Here is a 6,000-nt window from a genome sequence, read left to right on the forward strand (position 1 = left end):
CTGTATTTTGTTACATTGAGAGCCCCAAGAAGTCTGTTTTTTATCGGCTCTGTGTTGAGTCTGAGTTGTGGCTCTGAGTGACTGATTCTGGCCATTGGTGGGCTCAAAGACCAGTTCATTATCTATACCCTGCCCAACTATCCCTGGGGAATATGCTTCTGCACTTAGAGCAGTAATTTCACTTTCTGAACACTGTTTAGCGCCGCACATGCTGACCCTGAATGTGCTCTTGGGAGCAGGGTGGATGAGATTGGAGAGGAAAGGCAGGGGGATGAGAGGGATGAGTAGTTTGTCCATGGACAGCAGGTGAGCAGCCACGCAGAACTGCTAATGCCCTGCACCTTACTGTCCAGGAAAATGGGAATCATAGCCTTACCCCAATGGAGGAAGTGGGCATTTGCATTCCAAGCCCATACTCTCCTTGGAAACACTCAGCTCTGCTGACCGAAGTTGTGTGGCTTACCCCTGGTACTGATTGTATGGGCCTTTGAACTCTTTCAATGGTGTTTAACACATTCCTCCATACTATTGCCTGTGTTAGATCTCACTGTCTACCTCCAATGTGGCTCCATCTTGCAGAACCAGGGATCTGCTCCCATTTATCCCTAACTTCCCAATGCCCCTCCTCCTCAGTTGCAGTAGCCTCCACTTTACAGTTTGTTTCTGTGTGTTTGACTTCTCTAGCTACCTTGAGTAAGTGGATCATAACCGTATTTGTTGCTCTGCGCCTGGCTCATTTCACTTAGCATAATGTCCTCATGTGTTTGGTGTTTTGGTCTTTAAAATACCATTTCCTCTTAACACCCGAGGGCTAACCCACTTAAACTCTGCCAAGGTCACCAGTGGAATTTTTTACCCCCTCTAAGCCCGGGAATGTTAAAGATGAACATGTGTCTGGAAAACACCACGCTGCTCACCGCGGAGCGCAACATCGCAGGGGTGAAACAGCAAACGCACTCACTGCCGCCTCCGCGGTGAAGAAGAGGGTCCTGTTCAGTTGCACCATCTGGGAACCTCCTGCAGAGCAGGGCACGGAGCCACAGGCACGAAGCCAAGGGCAGGGGACGTTCTGCAGATGTGCCCTCCTCACATTGGTGCCAGCGGTCATGCTGCTCTCCCAGGATTGTGGCAACAGCTGCTGGTGGAGTGGAGCTGGCAGCGGCTCTGGAGGGAGGCATGTGCGGGCCCGTTGCCAGAGCTGAAGAGCAGGGGGTAGCTTCTGTGGAACCAAAGACAGGACAAGAACAGAGGGTGCCATCGCCTCAGACCTCTCTGCATATCCCTTAAAGCAGTGTTGCCCCTGGCATTGTCTTTGCAGCTCCCCAAATTCAGTGAACATTGAGTCTCTCTCCTTTTTTCTGTCTCCTGTTGAATAGACACTAGGCAGCCACTCAGCCGCATCACATACGTGATGGAATAGTGGGGGGGGGGCTGTCTGGGACACAGTCTTTATAAGCTTCTGGGGGTTGTTCTTTTGTCCCAGAAGCAAAGCAAATAATCTCTAAGAGCCGTGACACCATCTTTTTCAAAGAAGTGTAATTTGCTGATGCCAATAACATGGATTTCCTACCCCAAAGAGCCAATGTTTTCTCCCTATTTATCAACTCTTTTACACTCTGATGACTAATGAAAAACTCTGTGACAATTTGTAACTGTGTTGGCATTGTTTGCCACCAGAAACGACACTGGAACACAGGGGCAATCAGTTACAATTGCATTCAAAGTTTGCTCTCTCCCCTGGGAGCAGATGCACTCACATATCAATAGAGGTTGATAATCATTATATGTGCAGCCTTTATAAATTATCTGTGCAGAACTTGCAACCTTAACACACCACGCTGTCATCCATCAGCTCATTTGGGCGTCTTGAGAGTGTTTGTGATATCGCTTCGGTTGAAAAGAACGAGGCTTAAAGGGGGAGTATCTCGCCTAAGGCCATATAGCAAGTCAGTTGCAGTGAAAATATAAGTCTCCTGGGCCTTAAACCAGAGCTCCTTCCCCTGAGCTGTGCTTGTGAAGAGCATGTCAGAATCAGGGAAGAGATGTGAGACATGATTTTTTTTTCCCCCCGCTGGGCTATGTTTCCCCTGCTTGCAGCCCAGGCAACCCTGAATTGTGAAATCAGTGTTTTCTTGAAAATCAATAGGGTCATCTTATCCGGCCAAACTATATAAAATTGACATTTAAAAATTAAGACCTTCAATTATCAGCAACTCGATATATTTCTAACTAATCGCTCTCCCTGGCTTCATGCTGGGCACAATTCCCACATAGCTGCAAACTGGCCTTTTCTTTGGTTTAATTTGGCTGGGTTCTTCACTTTCAATTTTGCTGCCCCTTGGTCTGAATCTGCCAGTGACCTCAGACCATTGTTTCAGCAGCCTCCATAACTAATTGAGCCAATTGCAGAGGCAGCTGGCCAAACTTTGCAATTAACCCCAAACCCAGTCACTCATGGTGGTATAAATATGACTCATAGATGAACAGTTCACAAGAATTTTCAACAGGTCTAGCCTGTTCTGGTTCTGCAGGAAAAAGAATTCTATTAGTATTCTACTGTTTATCTGACTTGAATAGAGTGAGCTGGGGAGTGGGACACTTCTGAAGCTGTTACAGGGGTCTTAGGAACTCAGGACAGTATCTTGGCTGAATGCTAGCTGTGAGGTTTAGGCTATTCAAGTAACCAAAGACATACTTATTAGCGTCATTCATTCTCACCATCCGGCAGAAGCTCTTGTCTGGCCCCACCTGCCTGGCTTCCACCGTCTGGACTGAAGTCAGGGCATGCTCACCAGAAAGCAGGAATGGGCAAGCTCCAAGCGAGGGCTGCTTGGCAGAAGGGCTAGGGGCTGCCTAGCAGAAGGGTCTCGGCCACTACTGCAAGATGGTAGAGTCGCCTGCTTCCTGCACATGGTTGGGAAATGAGGACGGTGCTCTCTTTCTGTGTTTTCAGATTACATGGTATTTTTGTGAACCACTCAATGTGGGGCATGAAACTATATCAAGCTGGGAGCCCTCTGGTACTTTTGCCTTGCAGAATGGCCTTGAGTCTGTCTCAGTGATCTTGCTCTGGCAGTTGGGGGCTTGGTTTTCATTTTGCACTCTAAGCAGAGGGAATTCACAGAAGGCCTGGACAGAAAACCCACCATCTCTCAGAAAGCTAGCAGAACCCACAGGCTAATGTTGCAGAAAAAAAAACCTTCCAGGGGTAGTTAGCCAGGGTTCTGGTGAGAATTTTGGAAAGCGTGTGGGAGGGATGCAAAAATCTTCCTGAAATCAGCGAGATGACAGAGCTGCGGGAAGCCAGCCCTGTGGAAAAAAAGAAAACCCAACCTCGAGTTGTGGCCTCTGCTGATTTCCATGGTGTAAAAATAATCCCATTGTGGCCAATTTTGAAGTGCCTTAATTTAACAACTGGCTTGCAAAATTTCTGGGTGTTTGATAATCTCTGCAGAGTGCGTGCCAGCTGATTCCTGAATGTGCTATCTCAGAGGCTCCGACGTTGAAACGGGGCAAGCGTTTTAACACAAGTTAAAAGATGAGGATTTGCCCAGCCTGTCTGGGCGCTGGGTCCCAGTCCTTGGGGCGCCCGGGCGGGCTGCAGTTCCTTTGTTTCTGTGGCCTGCCTGCACCAAGCAGGGTAGGCGCTTTGTTTGTGAGCTGCCCAACCAGCACGGAGGCCTGATCTCTCGGCCCCAGGAGAACCAGCGTTGGGGTGAGTTTCTGGCCCGCGGCGCCAGCCGGGGCGGGGAGCTCGGGGGTTCCTTGGCCCCCTGTCCTTCTTGGGCTCTCTGCAGGGCCTCTATTCCCTGGGTACTGCCTCTTTCTTCCTGGCCCACCCAGCTTCCATCCAGAGCCCTCCCCACTTCGGCCCCACCGCCCTCTTTCGGCGCAGTGGCATTGCCCAGCCCAGCCTGTCTGGGCGCTAGGTCCCAGTCCTCGGGGCGCCTGGGCGGGCTGCAGTTCCTTTGTTTCTGGGGCCTGCCTGCACCAAGCAGGGTAGGAGCTTTGTTTGCGAGCTGCCCAACCAGCACGAAGGCCTGATCTCTCCGCGCCAGAAGAGCCAGTGTTGGGCACGGAGACCTGATCCCTTGGTGCCAGGAGAGCCAACATTGGGGAGGCTGCGTTGGGTAGGCAAGGAGACCTGATCCCGTAAAGGAAGATCCATAAGGGAGCATTTGGAAGAAGAGATGGGCAGACGCCAAGGCAAGAATTCGCCCAACAAACTGAAAAGCAACATGAAGCCACCAGAAACCAGCGACCTCACAATGGAAGGACATGAACACCTTAATCAAGAAGGAGAAAAGATTGACTTCATGAAAGTGATTGACGCCCTTAAACAGCATATAAAAAACGCCCTTATAGAAATGGATGAGAAATATAACAGAAAGTTTGAAGAATTGAATAAATCAGTGAATGATACCCTAGAAAACCAAGGAAAAACAATCAAACAGATAATGGAAACAGTTCAAGACTTGAAAACTGAAATGGAGGCAAAGAAGAAAACACAAACAGAGGGCCGGCTGGACATGGAAAATCTAGGTAAACGAATAGAGACTACAGAAACAAGCATAACAAGCAGAATACAAGAGATAGAAGAAAGACTCTCAGATTCTGAAGATACCATAGAGAAAATAAACACACTGATCAAAGAAAACAGCAAGTCCAACAAACTCTCATCACAAAACATTCAGGAAATATGGGACACAATAAAAAGACCAAACCTAAGAATAATAGGAGTAGAAGAAGGAGAAGAAGTGCAGCTCAATGGTCCAGAAAATATATTTAATAAAATTATAGAAGAAAACTTTCCCAACCTAAAGAAAGATATACCTATGAAGGTGCAAGAAGCATACAGAACACCGAATAGGCTGGATCAAAAAAAAAAATCCCCTCGCCATATAATTATCAAAACACAAAGCATACAGAATAAGGAAAAAATATTAAGAGTGGCAAAGGAAGAAGGCCAAATTACTTACAAAGGTAAACCTATCAGACTTACACCTGACTTTTCCATGGAAACCATGAAAGCCAGAAGGGCCTGGATAGATGTACTGCAGAAACTGAGAGACCATGGATGCAAGCCCAGATTACTATACCCAGCCAAACTTTCGTTCACTATAAATGGAGAAAATAAAATTTTCCAGGATAAAAACAAATTCAAACAATATGCAACCACAAATCCAGCCTTACAGAAAGTAATAGAAGGAAAATCACTAACCAAGGAGTCCAACAATGACCACAATAACTCAGACATCTAGAGACCCTTCATCAACACAAACCAAAGAAGGGAAACACACAAACTCTACGACTAAAAAATATGACCGGAGTTAACAACCACTGGTCATTAATATCACTTAATGTCAATGGACTCAACTCACCTATAAAAAGGCACAGGCTAAGAGATTGGATAAGAAAACAGGATCCAACATTCTGCTGTTTACAAGAAACACACCTCAACCACAAAGACAGGCACCTACTCAGAGTAAAGGGTTGGGAAAAGGCCTATCAAGCAAATGGACCTAAGAAACAAGCAGGTGTGGCCATACTAATCTCTAACAAAGTTGACTTCAAACTTAAATCAATCGGAAGAGATGGAGAGGGGCATTTTATATTCATAACAGGAACAGTTCATCAGGATGAAGTCTCAATCCTGAACATCTATGCCCCTAATATAAAAGCACCCACGTACATAAAAGAAACATTGCTAAAATTCAAGGCAGCCATCAAACCGCACACACTAATAGTAGGAGACTTCAACACTCCTCTCTCACCAATGGACCGGTCAATCAGACAGAAACCTAACAGAGAAATAAGAGAATTAATGGAGGTAATGAAGCAAATGGACTTAACAGACATCTATAGAACATTCCACCCAAATAGGAAAGAATACACCTTCTTTTCTGCAGCTCATGGAACCTTCTCGAAAATCGACCACATAGTCGGTAACAAAGCAAACATCCACAGTTACAAAAAAATATTACTAACCACCTGTGTCTT

The sequence above is a fragment of the Microtus pennsylvanicus genome, chromosome 4, assembly GCF_037038515.1.
Source record: "Microtus pennsylvanicus isolate mMicPen1 chromosome 4, mMicPen1.hap1, whole genome shotgun sequence".
Taxonomy (NCBI): Eukaryota; Metazoa; Chordata; class Mammalia; order Rodentia; family Cricetidae; genus Microtus; species Microtus pennsylvanicus.